Source organism: Hyla sarda, chromosome 1 (assembly GCF_029499605.1).
Source record: "Hyla sarda isolate aHylSar1 chromosome 1, aHylSar1.hap1, whole genome shotgun sequence".
Taxonomy (NCBI): domain Eukaryota; kingdom Metazoa; phylum Chordata; class Amphibia; order Anura; family Hylidae; genus Hyla; species Hyla sarda.
Window position 1 is genome coordinate 611,452,476 of NC_079189.1, and position 15,350 is coordinate 611,467,825.

A 15,350-nucleotide genomic window follows, 5' to 3' on the forward strand; every position below is an offset into this window, starting at 1 on the left:
ACCTCAGCCGTGAGACGTGTGAGAAACGGCAGAGGGAAACAGGCAGACCCCTGTCTGGCTTACTGGTATGGGTCTGGAGGACACATCGGGCCAGTTCTCCCTATACCGCACTCAGCAGTGGGGCATCGGAACTGCAGTACATCGGCCGTGAAACAAAGACAAACGGCAGAGGAAACCAAGCAGACCACTGTCTGACTGACTGGTATAGGTCCTGAAGACACATAGGCAGACCTCCATACCGCACCCAGCAGTGGGGTAATGGAACTGCAGCCACAGGCATCTTAGCCGTGAGATGTGTGATAAATGGCAGAGGGAACCATGCAGACCACTGTCTGGCTTACTGGTATGGGTCATGAAGAGACATCGGTCAGTTCTCAACATACCGCACCCAGCAGTGGGGTATGGGAACTGCAGCCACCGGCATCTCAGGCGTGAGACGTTGGAGAAATGGCAGAGGAAACCATGCAGACCACTGTCTGGCTTACTGGTATGGGTCCTGAAGACACATCGGTCAGTTACACATATGCTGCAACCAGCAGAGGGGTATCGGAACTGCAGCAACAATACATCAGCCGTGAGACGTGTGGCAAGCGGCAGAGGAAATCATGCAGACCACCGTCTGGCTTACCGGTATAAATAAAACGGTGCATAAATTACAACAATTTGTCCAATGGGGACTGAACTGCAGCAGTCAATTTTCCTGAGATGAGGGAAAACAGATAGCGGGCAGCCTCGGAAGCGGCGGCGGCACGGAGCAGTACGCTTAGAAGCGTCTGCTAAATCGCACAGCCCCGAGGCTAATAGACAGAAAAGCAGACCGGACAGGAGAATCTACCGCCGGGCCACAGCTTCGGGAGGCGGGTGAACAAAACGTCGCCGCCTCCCGAAAAGGTGGAGGGGGCGGAGCTAAGCTCGGCCGAAAGGCACCGCTAGAGCCTGGAAAACGAAAGCAGCCCGGACAGGAGAAGCTCCCGCCGGGCTGCAGCTTCGGGAGGCCGATGCACAAAGCGGCGCTGGCTCCAGAAAGGGCGTATGAGGCGGAGCTAAACTCTGCTGCATGGGGCGCAGGGTGCCCTGCGAAGTGCTGCCCGCATACTGGCAGAAGAATCCCCTGGAGCAGCGACGGCTCCAGGAGAAGAGTGTACAAACAAAGCTCCCTCCGGGCTAAAGCCCTGGGAGCTAAAGGAGCGCTGCCGAGCCCGCAGTTGGTGGTGGGGAGGGGCGGAGCTAGACGCTGCAGCCCCACAGAAAATAGACCCCAGCAGCGCGCAAGACGGAGAGAAAAAGACATTCAACCCTCCGACTCGCACGGGAATCAGGGGAAGAAGAAGGACGGAGCTATGTGCCGCCATGGTTCCCCAAATTCCCGCCAGCCAAGTGCCCCAGAACGGACCCCCGCCAGACCGCATAGCGGACGGAGGGGTGAAGGCTCCCTTCAAAGACAACCCCCCCCCCGAGCCCACTAGATGCAGTCGAGGCTGCATGAATAAAATAGCGAGGGTTAACCCCTCACTGTCCGGACTCCCCAAAAACAGCCCCAGAAATAGGGATATAACACTACTGCTCATACTGCTAGGAGAGAGGAAGGAAGGGGGGGTGGGGTAAACTCACCTCATACGCTGTACATACTCACCTATCTTCACATACTCACCTGGAGACATCTTCAGCCAGCATTTTAGTCACCTGTATCACGTCATGCTGCTACAGCCCAAGACGAGCAGGGAAAATAGGGGGACCTGGACCCACGGTGCAACCCCAGGCGCTGGCCGTTGGCGGGAAGGGGTTAACGGTGCATTTGTATTTTATGTCCCGTGCCCCTTAGCTGCATATGGGGGAACAGGGAGCGCCATGCTCCTGAACCCCCACCTGAAAAAGGGAAACACAAAGGAGTAAAGAACCTGACTAAACAGCCCTTACTAGAAAATAATGAAAAGACAAGGTCTAGAGAGCTCCAGACATGTGTGTCTACCTCCTAAGTGACACTAGCTAAACTGGTTACCTCACTGCAGGTGGGCGGGGATATCCTGCCAGGGAGGAGTCAACTTTTCTTTTTCCTAGTGTCAGCGCCTCCTAGTGGAAAGAGCATATACCCATCAGTTAGGTGTCCCCCAATGAAGAGCGACCGAGAAAAGAAAATAATAATCTTTATTTCATCTTTCCAGGATTCATATTTATTTATTTGTTTCTCTCTCTATTCTCTCTTCCAGATCGTATTTGACCTTAACTCTTGCTTTCTGTTATCCTTACATGATAATATTTCGGATTTCATAATTTTGTCTCCCAAATTGTACCAATGCCCACAGCTTGGGATCCTCGAGGACGTCCAGACCCTCATAATAAGTAACTTAGCACAGAAAAAAAGTTTTCTTTATAAAGCTCCTTGTTCCAGACTGCCTTCCCGAATACCTGATAACACCTGTAGGGGAGAAAACTCGTTCTCTACTTACAATCAACATTATTAAGCCATCTTGATTCTATTCCAGAATCAGAAAAATTTTCTCATCCTACCTATATTTCCCATGAATCCTTTCGCTTTGCAAAGAGAGAGAGAGAGAGAGAGAGGGGGTGGAGTCTCATTGCTGCAATTCACCTAATGAGACCGACATAATCAGGGCCGGCTCTGCTATCTCCAAAAGCTGTCTGTCTACTGCATTAGGTAGCGTACCCGTCTACTGCATTAGGTAGCGTACCCGTCTACTGCATTAGGTAGCGTACCCGTCTACTGCATTAGGTAGCGTACCCGTCTACTGCATTAGGTAGCGTACCCGTCTACTGCATTAGGTAGCGTACCCGTCTACTGCATTAGGTAGCGTACCCGTCTACTGCATTAGGTAGCGTACCCGTCTACTGCATTAGGTAGCGCACCCGTCTACTGCATTAGGTAGCGCACCCGTCTACTGCATTAGGTAGCGCACCCGTCTACTGCATTAGGTAGAGCACCCGTCTACTGCATTAGGTAGAGCACCCGTCTACTGCATTAGGTAGAGCACCCGTCTACTGCATTAGGTAGAGCACCCGTCTACTGCAGTAGGTAGCGCACCCGTCTACTGCATTAGGTAGCGCACCCGTCTACTGCATTAGGTAGCGTATTCGTCTACTGCATTAGGTAGCGTACCCGTCTACTGCATTAGGTAGCGCACCCGTCTACTGCATTAGGTAGCGCACCCGTCTACTGCATTAGGTAGCGCACCCGTCTACTGCATTAGGTAGCGCACCCGTCTACTGCATTAGGTAGCGCACCCGTCTACTGCATTAGGTAGCGCACCCGTCTACTGCATTAGGTAGCGCACCCGTCTACTGCATTAGGTAGCGCACCCGTCTACTGCATTAGGTAGCGCACCCGTCTACTGCATTAGGTAGAGCACCCGTCTACTGCATTAGGTAGAGCACCCGTCTACTGCATTAGGTAGAGCACCCGTCTACTGCATTAGGTAGAGCACCCGTCTACTGCATTAGGTAGCGCACCCGTCTACTGCATTAGGTAGCGCACCCGTCTACTGCATTAGGTAGCGCACCCGTCTACTGCATTAGGTAGCGCACCCGTCTACTGCATTAGGTAGCGTACCCGTCTACTGCATTAGGTAGCGTACCCGTCTACTGCATTAGGTAGCGCACCCGTCTACTGCATTAGGTAGCGCACCCGTCTACTGCATTAGGTAGCGCACCCGTCTACTGCATTAGGTAGCGCACCCGTCTACTGCATTAGGTAGCGTACCCGTCTACTGCATTAGGTAGCGTACCCGTCTACTGCATTAGGTAGCGTACCCGTCTACTGCATTAGGTAGCGTACCCGTCTACTGCATTAGGTAGCGTACCCGTCTACTGCATTAGGTAGCGTACCCGTCTACTGCATTAGGTAGCGTACCCGTCTACTGCATTAGGTAGCGTACCCGTCTACTGCATTAGGTAGCGTACCCGTCTACTGCATTAGGTAGCGTACCCGTCTACTGCATTAGTTCTAGAAGTGCACCTGGCTAAGTTTTGTTTCACACCACCTCAGGCAGTGTTCTGGATCAGCTAGTGATGTCTGCCAGGTACAGGCCACACAATCAGATCATCAAGCAGACAACACCAGATGACATCTGACGAAGGACACAGTCACTCTGGTGGGAATGATGGGGAGATGATGTCCCACTGTCACAAACCGGGACATATAAACAGTGTGGGGTGAACAGAAGGATCAGAATATTTAACAGGAAACACAAGGGGCATAGTAATAGTGTGGAGGTATAGAAGGGGAACTATAGTAAGAGGACACAGAAGGGCCTGTGGTCCAAAATTTGCCTTGGAGCACAAAGGACTGAGTAGAATCTGTGACTCTTTTCTGCATTTAGTGGTTTCTACTCACCTGGGCAGTTACCTGTAGGAATGTCCTCCTTATACTGCTCATCACCGCTCACATCTGTCTCTTTTCCTTCTTCTTCCTTTATGTCTATAACATTAATATGGATCAGATCTTTCCCTGTAGGAATGTCCTCCTTATACTGATCATCACCGCTCACATCTGTCTCTTCTCCTTCTTCTTCCTTTATGTCTGTAGCATTAATATAGATCATATCTTTCTCTGTAAGAATATCCTCCTTATACTGCTCATCACCGCTCACATCTGTCTCTTCTTCTTCTTCTTCCTTTATGTCTGTGGCATTAATATAGATCGGATCTTTCAATGTAGGAATGTCCCCCTTAAACTGCTCATCACCGCTCACATCTGTCTCTTCTTCTTCCTTTATGTTTGGAGCATTAATATTGTTCGGATTTTCTCCCTGAATCATAGGATGTGGAAAAAAAAATTTAAAAGTCAGAAGAACAAGTCACATGGGATGTTATAGATGAGCAGGAGATGAGGAGTCATGGAGGGTGAGGGGACTGACCACAAGAGCTTCACAGCCCTTCTACAGATCATAGGGAATATCTCCATCTACCTGATCATCCTGTGGAAGAAGAGGACGGGGACACTTCTCTGGTGCTGACACCTTATAGGAACCTGACACACAATGATACAGTCATCACCCCGACCCCTCCAGGGGTGTTACTGTATAATGTCCCAGCAGTGTCACCTCTCCAGTCATCACCAGACCCTCCATTACAGTATAATGTCCCAGCATTCCCAGCAGTGTCACCTCTCCAGTAATCACCAGACCCCTCCATTACTGTATAATGTCCCAGCAGTGTCACCTCTCCAGTCATCACCAGACCCCTCCATTACTGTATAATGTCCCAGCAGGGTCACCTCTCCAGTAATCACCAGACCCCTCCATTACTGTATAATGTCCCAGCAGTGTCACCTCTCCAGTCATCACCAGACCCCTCCATTACTGTATAATGTCCCAGCATTCCCAGCAGTGTCACCTCTCCAGTCATCACCAGACCCCTCCATTACTGTATAATGTCCCAGCAGTGTCACCTCTCCAGTCATCACCAGACCCCTCCATTACTGTATAATGTCCCAGCAGTGTCACCTCTCCAGTCATCACCAGACCCCTCCATTACTGTATAATGTCCCTGTATTCTCAGCAGGGTCACCTCTCCAGTCATCACCAGACCCCTTCATTACTGTATAATGTCCCAGCAGTGTCACCTCTCCAGTCATCACCAGACCCCTCCATTACTGTATAATGTCCCAGCAGTGTCACCTCTCCAGTCATCACCAGACCCCTCCATTACTGTATAATGTCCCAGCAGTGTCACCTCTCCAGTCATCACCAGACCCCTCCATTACTGTATAATGTCCCAGCATTCCCAGCAGTGTCACCTCTCCAGTCATCACCAGACCCCTCCATTACTGTATAATGTCCCAGCATTCCCAGCAGCGTCACCTCTCCAGTCATCACCAGACCCCTCCATTACTGTATAATGTCCCAGCAGTGTCACCTCTCCAGTCAGCAGCTCCATCATCTTGTTGATGAGTTCTAGGATCTTCTGTTCATCCATTTCCTCATGTATCAGGGAGTGAGGTGGGGGCCCCGGGATTGGGCTCAGGGTTCTTCCCCATCGTTCACACACAGGGGCCCGACAGCGCCCACTAGAGGACTTCTTCACTACTGTGTAATCCTGTGTATTGAGAGACACATTAATACCACTACATATATTCCCAGAATTCCTCACCTCTCCAGTCATATCCATCTGTTATTACATAGATAAGAATGAGGTCATGTGACATCACTCCCAGAATCCCTCACCTCTCCAGTCAGATCCATCTGTTATTACAGAGATAAGAATGAGGTCATGTGACATCACTCCCAGAATCCCTCACCTCTCCAGTCATATCCATCTGTTATTACATAGATAAGAATGAGGTCATGTGACATCACTCCCAGAATCCCTCACCTCGCCAGTCATATCCATTTGTTATTACATAGATAAGAATGAGGTCATGTGACATCACTCCCAGAATCCCTCACCTCTCCAGTCATATCCATCTGTTATTACATAGATAAGAATGAGGTCATGTGACATCACTCCCAGAATCCCTCACCTCTCCAGTCATATCCATCTGTTATTACATAGATAAGAATGAGGTCATGTGACATCACTCCCAGAATCCCTCACCTCTCCAGTCATATCCATCTGTTATTACATAGATAAGAATGAGGTCATGTGACATCACTCCCAGAATCCCTCACCTCTCCAGTCATATCCATCTGTTATTACATAGATAAGAATGAGGTCATGTGACATCACTCCCAGAATCCCTCACCTCTCCAGTCATATCCATCTGTTATTACATAGATAAGAATGAGGTCATGTGACATCACTCCCAGAATCCCTCACCTCTCCAGTCATATACATCTGTTATTACATAGATAAGAATGAGGCCATGTGACATCACTCCCAGAATCCCTCACCTCTCCAGTCATATCCATCTGTTATTACATAGATAAGAATGAGGTCATGTGACATCACTCCAAGAATCCCTCACCTCTACAGTCATATCCATCTGTTATTACATAGATAAGAATGAGGTCATGTGACATAACTCCCAGAATCCCTCACCTCTCCAGTCATAGCCATCTGTTATCACATTGATAAGAATGAGGTCATGTGACATCACTCCCAGAATCCTTCACCTCTCCAGTCATATCCATCTGTTATTACATAGATAAGAATGAGGTCATGTGACATCACTCCCAGAATCCCTCACCTCTCCAGTCATATCCATCTGTTATTACATAGATAAGAATGAGGTCATGTGACATCACTCCCAGAATCCCTCACCTCTCCAGTCATATCCATCTGTTATTACATAGATAAGAATGAGGTCATGTGACATCACTCCCAGAATCCCTCACCTCTCCAGTAAGCCGGAAGAGTATCTGTAGGGTGAGGTTTATGATCCTGTCGGCCATCTTGTTCCTGTCTCTCTCCATGGTTGATGGGTCATCCAGGAGAATTCACTGAGGGGAAATCACATTATAAATATCCAGACTCAGGATTGTAATTTCTTAAGGACTTTTATAAGATAAGATGGTCCATTTTGTGTGGTTCTCAGTATTCAGAACCAGAGGAGACAGAAAAGAACTACACAACTTTCTCTGCAGCATACAGCAGCTGATAAGTACAGGAAGGCCCAAGATTTTTAAATAGAAGTAATTTACAATTTTGAATAACTTTTTAGCACCAGTTGATTAAAAAAACTAGAGAAGCGGCTGCAGAGGGTATCGCTATGTTGTGTCTCTTTCTTGAGGTTGGATTTGTCCTTTATACTAGGGATTGACCGATATTGTTTTTTTAGGACCGATACCGATAATCGGTGCAGGTTAGGGCCGATAACTTATACCGATATTCCGGTATAAGTTATCGGCTATTTATCCCCCCACGACACCGCTGCAGAGCATTGATTTAAAGCGGGCGCTTTAAATCAATGCACTGCAGTGGCTTTTGCGGTGCCATAGGCCACCACCACCACCCGCTTCTCTCCCCCTGCCTGTCAGGGTGGTCCGGGCCATCCATCCTTCCTGTAGTGTCCGGCGGCATTCCGGGTGGAGGGTGAACCGGTCCGGGCTGTCCTTCTTCTCCGGGGGTCCTCTTTTCCACTCCGGGCAGGCTCCGGCCTAGAACGCTGCATAGACGCTGCTGCGCAGTGACGCTGGTGCGGTGGGGGCGGGGCATTATCGGCAAGGTAATTGCCGATACCGATAATGCCCAAAATCGTGATTATCGGCCGATAATATCGGCCATACCGATAATCGGTCGATCCCTACTTTATACTCACATAAATCTGAAGACGAGAACATAACATGGTGACACTTTCCTTTATATATTGGTCTTCATAATATAACCCCTTAGGGTCCATAGTGAAAGGGAGGGGCCATTTGGGTATGAGAGGTATATAGGCAATGGTATACGGGTATAAATACAATGTATAACAACTGCCCAATCATCCAAATGTTCTGGTTAGAATGCAAAAATCTCTTGACATCTATATTTAACTGTTCCATTCCGTGGAATCCTCAACTAGCCCTTCTTTATATAGGTTTACAAACTATACCCCCTCCACTAAGAGAATTATTTTGTATTATCACGATAATTGCTAAAAACACGTTATTGAGTAATTGGAAAACTCCCTTGGTCCCCTGTTTTGATATCATCCTTAATAAAATAAATACTACATATTCAATCGAAAAGGTTATAGCTAGGGGTTCTGGAAAGTTGGACAAATTTAACATCAGATGGTCTTCATGGTCTCTGTCCTCTCATTGTAGAGATATTTAGATTAAAAGGGATTTTTCCACTGACATGATATTTACAAAACGACATTAGGTTACATGGGGCACATTGACATCCATTATTAGAGTTAAACCTTTTCATCATCTTGTTCTATAAGTACCGTATATACTCGAGTATAAGCCGACCCGAGTATAAGCCGAGACCCCTAATTTCAACCCAAAATCCCAGGAAAAGTTATTGACTCGAGTATAAGCCTAGGGTGGGAAATACATCATCCCCCCCTGTCATCATCCAGACCCGTCATTAACATCCTCATCATCATCACCGCCTGTCATCATCCAGACCCTCATCATCATCACCTGTCATCATCCCCTTGTCATTATCCCACACATCCCCCCTTCATCATCCCCTTGTCATCATCCCACACATCCCCCCCTTCATCATCCCCTTGTCATCATCCCCACCCCCCTTCATCATCCCCTTGTAATCATCCCACACACCCCCCTTCATCATCCCCTTGTAATCATCCCACACACCCCCCTTCATCATCCCACACCCCCCTTCATCATCCTCTTGTCATCATCCCACCCCCCCCTTCATCATCATCCCACCCCCCCCCCCCCCTTCATCATCCTCTTCTCATCATCCGCCCTCAGTGGTCTTCAACCTGCGGACCTCCAGAGGTTTCAAAACTACAACTCCCAGCAAGCCCGGGCAGCCATCGGCTGTCCGGGCTTGCTGGGAGTTGTAGTTTTGAAACCTCCGGAGGTCCGCAGGTTGAAGACCACTGCGGCCTTCGACATCATCCAGCCCCCTCTCACCCCCTTTAGTTCTGTACAGTACTCACCTCCGCTCGGCGCTGGTCCGGTCCTGCAGGGCTGTCCGGAGAGGAGGTGGTCCGGTGGGATAGTGGTTCCGGGCTGCTATCTTCACCGGGGGCGCCTCTTCTCCGCGCTTCCGGCCCGGAATAGAGGCGTTGCCTGGACGATGACGCAGAAGTACGTTGGCAATGAACGTACCTCTGCGTCGTCGTCAAGGCAATGTGACTATTCTGGGGCCGGGCCCGAAGCGCTTAGAAGAGGCCTCCCCGGTGAAGATAGCAGCCCGGAACCACTATCCCACCGGACCACCTCCTCTCCGGACAGTCCTGCAGCACCGGACCAGCGCCGAGCGGAGGTGAGTACTGTACAGAACTAAAGGGGGGGTGAGAGGGGGATGGATGATGTCGAAGGCCGCAGTGGTCTTCAACCTGCGGACCTCCGGAGGTTTCAAAACTACAACTCCCAGCAAGCCCGGACAGCCGATGGCTGCCCGGGCTTGCTGGGAGTTGTAGTTTTGAAACCTCTGGAGGTCCGCAGGTTGAAGACCACTGCGGGTGGAGAGTTCACTCGAGTATAAGCCGAGGGGGGTGTTTTCAGCACGAAAAATCGTGCTGAAAAACTCGGCTTATACTCGAGTATATACGGTAATGTCTTGGCATTTGCACTTTTCTACAACGTTTCATTATATATCAGATATATAAGGATAAAAGAAAAAAAAAATGATGGTGTGTATGTATGTATGTATATATATATGTATGTATGTGTATATATATATATATATAACATTATTGGTACGCACGTGATCTCGGAGAGGTTATATTTCCTTTATTTTTATTTATTTTACTTTAGTCTTTTATTTCTGTTTTCCTTTTGGTTTGGTTAAACAACTGCCTATCTTATATGTAAGATTGAATCGACAATCACGTCTTCCTATATGCAGTAAACAAATGTTCGCTGTTTTTGTTGTTGTAAAATAATAAGTTGACAGCTGCGCCTGTCCTCTATACATGTTTGTTTTTCTAATTTGGTAAAATTCAATAAAAAAAACTATTGAAAGAAAAAAAAAAAAATACAATGTATAACTACCTAATGTACGGATCAGATTTGGGTTAATCAGTAATGTCTAAGTGAAGTCATTGGGTGTCACATAGAGGAAATATCTGCTCACTAATAATCTTGTGTTTTATTGTATTGTTTGATTCCATCTTCATTGTTCATGTTATTCTGCGGATTCATTTGGGTTGATATATTGTGGTTATTGATGTATAACTCGGGGTTAATTACTCCCTCATTGTTATGTGACTAGATTGGTGTCGTGTGTACAATTTTGGCTTTATATAGATTTGGGGATTTAGTCAGTAGATTGTATTATTTTTGTATATTTAATGTGAATTTGTGTAGAGAAAACAGACCTGGTCGCACATCCACAATTTTTTATTTTGATCTATTTGCTTCTCAGAATAAATTCAAAAACTAACAGGTTGTTATTTTACATTTTGATCAAAAAGTACAAGCCCACTCGCCACGTCAAGGCCACCTATATAGAGTGGGTCCCTAACAATATGGCGTAGCACTGGGCTGCGACCATCACCACCGCAACACTAGTGCCCACAGGGGGAACGACCCACTGGCAGAGCAGCCCAAATGCCACTCAAACCAGTCCCTGCCGCACTCCCCACAGACACGGCGCCACGGCAGCAATGGACGCCGCACAGCACCACACCAGGGGGAACAAGGTGTAAAAGCCACTTACCATGTGCTCCCAGTCAGACTGGAAGGCTGCTAGAAATGAATGGGCCCTGAGCAGCTTCCTGCTACTTATATAGGGTTGGGCTGAGGGGAAGGGGCAGAGTGCAGACCAAGTAAAAACAAAAAAGAGGGGGATAGAAAACACAATGTGAATTCAAGTAGAGAAAACAGACATGGTCGCACATCCACAAGCCCACCCCTCAGCCCAACCCTATATAAAGTAGCAGGAAGCTGCTCAGGGCCCTTTCTTTTCTGGTAGCCTCCCAGTCTGACTGGGAGCACATGGTAAGTGGCTTTAACACCTTGTTCCCCCTGGTGTGGTGCTGTGCGGCGTCCGTTGCTGCCGTGGCGCCGTGTCTGTGGGGAGTGCGGCAGGGACTGGTTTGAGTGGCATTGGGGCTGCTCTGCCGGTGGGTCGTTCCCCCTGTGGGCACTGGTGTCGCGGTGGTGGTGGTCGCCGCCCAGTGCTACACCCTTTTATGCTAGGGACGTACGTTAGGGACCCACTCTATATAGGTGGCCTTGACGTGGCGAGTGGGCTTGTACTTTTTGGTCAAAATGTAAAATAACAACCTGTTAGTATTTTAATTTATGCTGAGAAGCAAATAGATCAAAATACAAAATGAGGATGTGCGACCATGTCTGTCATATCGTTACATAGTTAGTATGGTTGAAAAAAGACATACGTCCATCAAGTTCAACCAGGGAATTGAAGGGTAGGGGTGTGGTGGGATATTGGGGAAGGGATGGGATTTTATATTTCTTCATAAGCATTAATGTTATTTTGTTCCAGGAATGTATCTAACCCTGTTTTAAAGCTGTAAATTTTTCCTGCTGTGACCAGTTCCTGAGGTAGACTGTTCCATAAATTCACAGTTCTTATGGTAAAGAAGGCGTGTCGCCCCTTTAGACTAAACCTTTTCTTCTCCAGATGGAGGGAGTGCCCCCTCGTCCTTTGGGGGGGGTTAACCTGGAACAGTTTTTCTCAGTATTTTTTGTATGGGCCATTTATATACTTATATACGTTTATCATCTCCCCCCTTAAACGTCTCTTCTCAAGACTAAACAATTGTAACTCCTTTAATAGAATATGAATATATAGATGTGTGTATGTGTATATATAGATGTGTGTATGCGTATATAGATGTGTGTATGTATATGGATGTGTGTATGTGTATATATAGATGTGTGTATGTATATATAGATGTGTGTATGTATATATAGATGTGTGTATGTGTATATAGATGTGTGTATGTGTATATATAGATGTGTGTATGTATATATATAGATGTGTGTATGTGTATATATAGATGTGTGTATGTGTATATATAGATGTGTGTATGTGTATATATAGATGTGTGTATGTGTATATAGATGTGTGTATGTATATATAGATGTGTGTATGTATATATAGATGTGTGTATGTGTATATATAGATGTGTGTATGTGTATATATAGATGTGTGTATATATATATATAGATGTGTGTATATATATATATAGAGATGTATGTATGTGTATATAGATGTGTATATGTGTATATAGATGTGTGTATGTATATATAGATGTGTGTATGTATATGGATGTGTGTGTATATATAGATGTGTGTGTATATATAGATGTGTGTATGTATATGGATGTGTGTATGTGTATATATAGATGTGTGTATGTATATATAGATGTGTGTATGTATATATAGATGTGTGTATGTGTATATATAGATGTGTGTATGTGTATATAGATGTGTGTATGTATATGGATGTGTGTATGTGTATATATAGATGTGTGTGTATATATAGATGTGTGTATGTGTATATAGATGTGTGTATGTGTATATATAGATGTGTGTATGTGTATATATAGATGTGTGTATGTATATATAGATGTGTGTATGTGTATATATAGATGTGTGTATGTGTATATATAGATGTGTGTATGTGTATATAGATGTGTGTATGTATATATAGATGTGTGTATGTGTATATAGATGTGTGTTTGTGTATATATAGATGTATGTGTATATAGATGTGTGTATGTGTATATATAGATGTGTGTATGTGTATATATAGATATGTGTATGTGTATATAGATGTGTGTATGTGTATATATAGATGTGTGTATGTGTATATATAGATGTGTGTATGTGTATATATAGATGTGTGTATGTGTATATATAGGTGTGTATGTGTATATATAGATGTGTGTATGTGTATATAGATGTGTGTATGTATATATATATAGATGTGTGTATGTGTATATATAGATGTATGTGTATATATAGATGTGTGTATGCGTATATAGATGTGTGTATGTATATGGATGTGTGTATGTGTATATATAGATGTGTGTATGTATATATAGATGTGTGTATGTATATATAGATGTGTGTATGTGTATATAGATGTGTGTATGTGTATATATAGATGTGTGTATGTATATATATATAGATGTGTGTATGTGTATATATAGATGTGTGTATGTGTATATATAGATGTGTGTATGTGTATATATAGATGTGTGTATGTGTATATAGATGTGTGTATGTATATATAGATGTGTGTATGTATATATAGATGTGTGTATGTGTATATATAGATGTGTGTATGTGTATATATAGATGTGTGTATATATATATATAGATGTGTGTATATATATATATAGAGATGTATGTATGTGTATATATAGATGTGTGTATGTGTATATATAGATGTGTATATGTGTATATAGATGTGTGTATGTATATATAGATGTGTGTATGTATATGGATGTGTGTGTATATATAGATGTGTGTGTATATATAGATGTGTGTATGTATATGGATGTGTGTATGTGTATATATAGATGTGTGTATGTATATATAGATGTGTGTATGTATATATAGATGTGTGTATGTGTATATATAGATGTGTGTATGTGTATATAGATGTGTGTATGTATATGGATGTGTGTATGTGTATATATAGATGTGTGTGTATATATAGATGTGTGTATGTGTATATAGATGTGTGTATGTGTATATATAGATGTGTGTATGTGTATATATAGATGTGTGTATGTATATATAGATGTGTGTATGTGTATATATAGATGTGTGTATGTGTATATATAGATGTGTGTATGTGTATATAGATGTGTGTATGTATATATAGATGTGTGTATGTGTATATAGATGTGTGTTTGTGTATATATAGATGTATGTGTATATAGATGTGTGTATGTGTATATATAGATGTGTGTATGTGTATATATAGATATGTGTATGTGTATATAGATGTGTGTATGTGTATATATAGATGTGTGTATGTGTATATATAGATGTGTGTATGTGTATATATAGATGTGTGTATGTGTATATATAGATGTGTGTATGTGTATATATAGATGTGTGTATGTGTATATAGATGTGTGTATGTGTATATAGATGTGTGTATGTGTATATAGATGTGTGTATGTGTATATAGATGTGTGTATGTGTATATATAGATGTGTGTATGTGTATATAGATGTGTGTATGTGTATATATAGATGTGTGTATGTGTATATAGATGTGTGTATGTGTATATATAGATGTGTGTATGTGTATATAGATGTGTGTATGTGTATATAGATGTGTGTATGTGTATATAGATGTGTGTATGTGTATATATAGATGTGTGTATGTGTATATAGATGTGTGTATGTGTATATAGATGTGTGTATGTGTATATATAGATGTGTGTATGTGTATATATAGATGTGTGTATGTGTATATATTGATGTGTGTATGTGTATATATAGATGTGTGTATGTGTATATAGATGTGTGTATGTGTATATAGATGTGTGTATGTGTATATAGATGTGTGTATGGTGGTATATAGATGTGTGTATGTGTATATAGATGGTGTGTATGTGTTTATATAGATGTGTGTATGTGTATATAGATGTGTGTATGTGTATATATAGATGTGTGTATGTGTATATAGATGTGTGTATGTGTATATAGATGTGTGTATGTGTATATAGATGTGTGTATGGTGTATATAGATTGTGTAGTGTATTGTGTATATAGATGTGTGTGTGATGTATATATAGATGTGTGTGTGTATATATAGATGTGTGTTGTGTATGGATTA

General features: G+C 43.9%; 1 protein-coding gene and 1 pseudogene across 1 annotated transcript in view; both read right to left on the reverse strand.

The window, feature by feature from the left end:
• Window positions 1-15,350, reverse strand: part of LOC130302850 (oocyte zinc finger protein XlCOF7.1-like) — a 185,990-nt gene that overhangs the window by 103,086 nt on the left and 67,554 nt on the right.
• Window positions 1-15,350, reverse strand: part of LOC130297940 (gastrula zinc finger protein XlCGF26.1-like) — a 37,071-nt pseudogene that overhangs the window by 12,187 nt on the left and 9,534 nt on the right.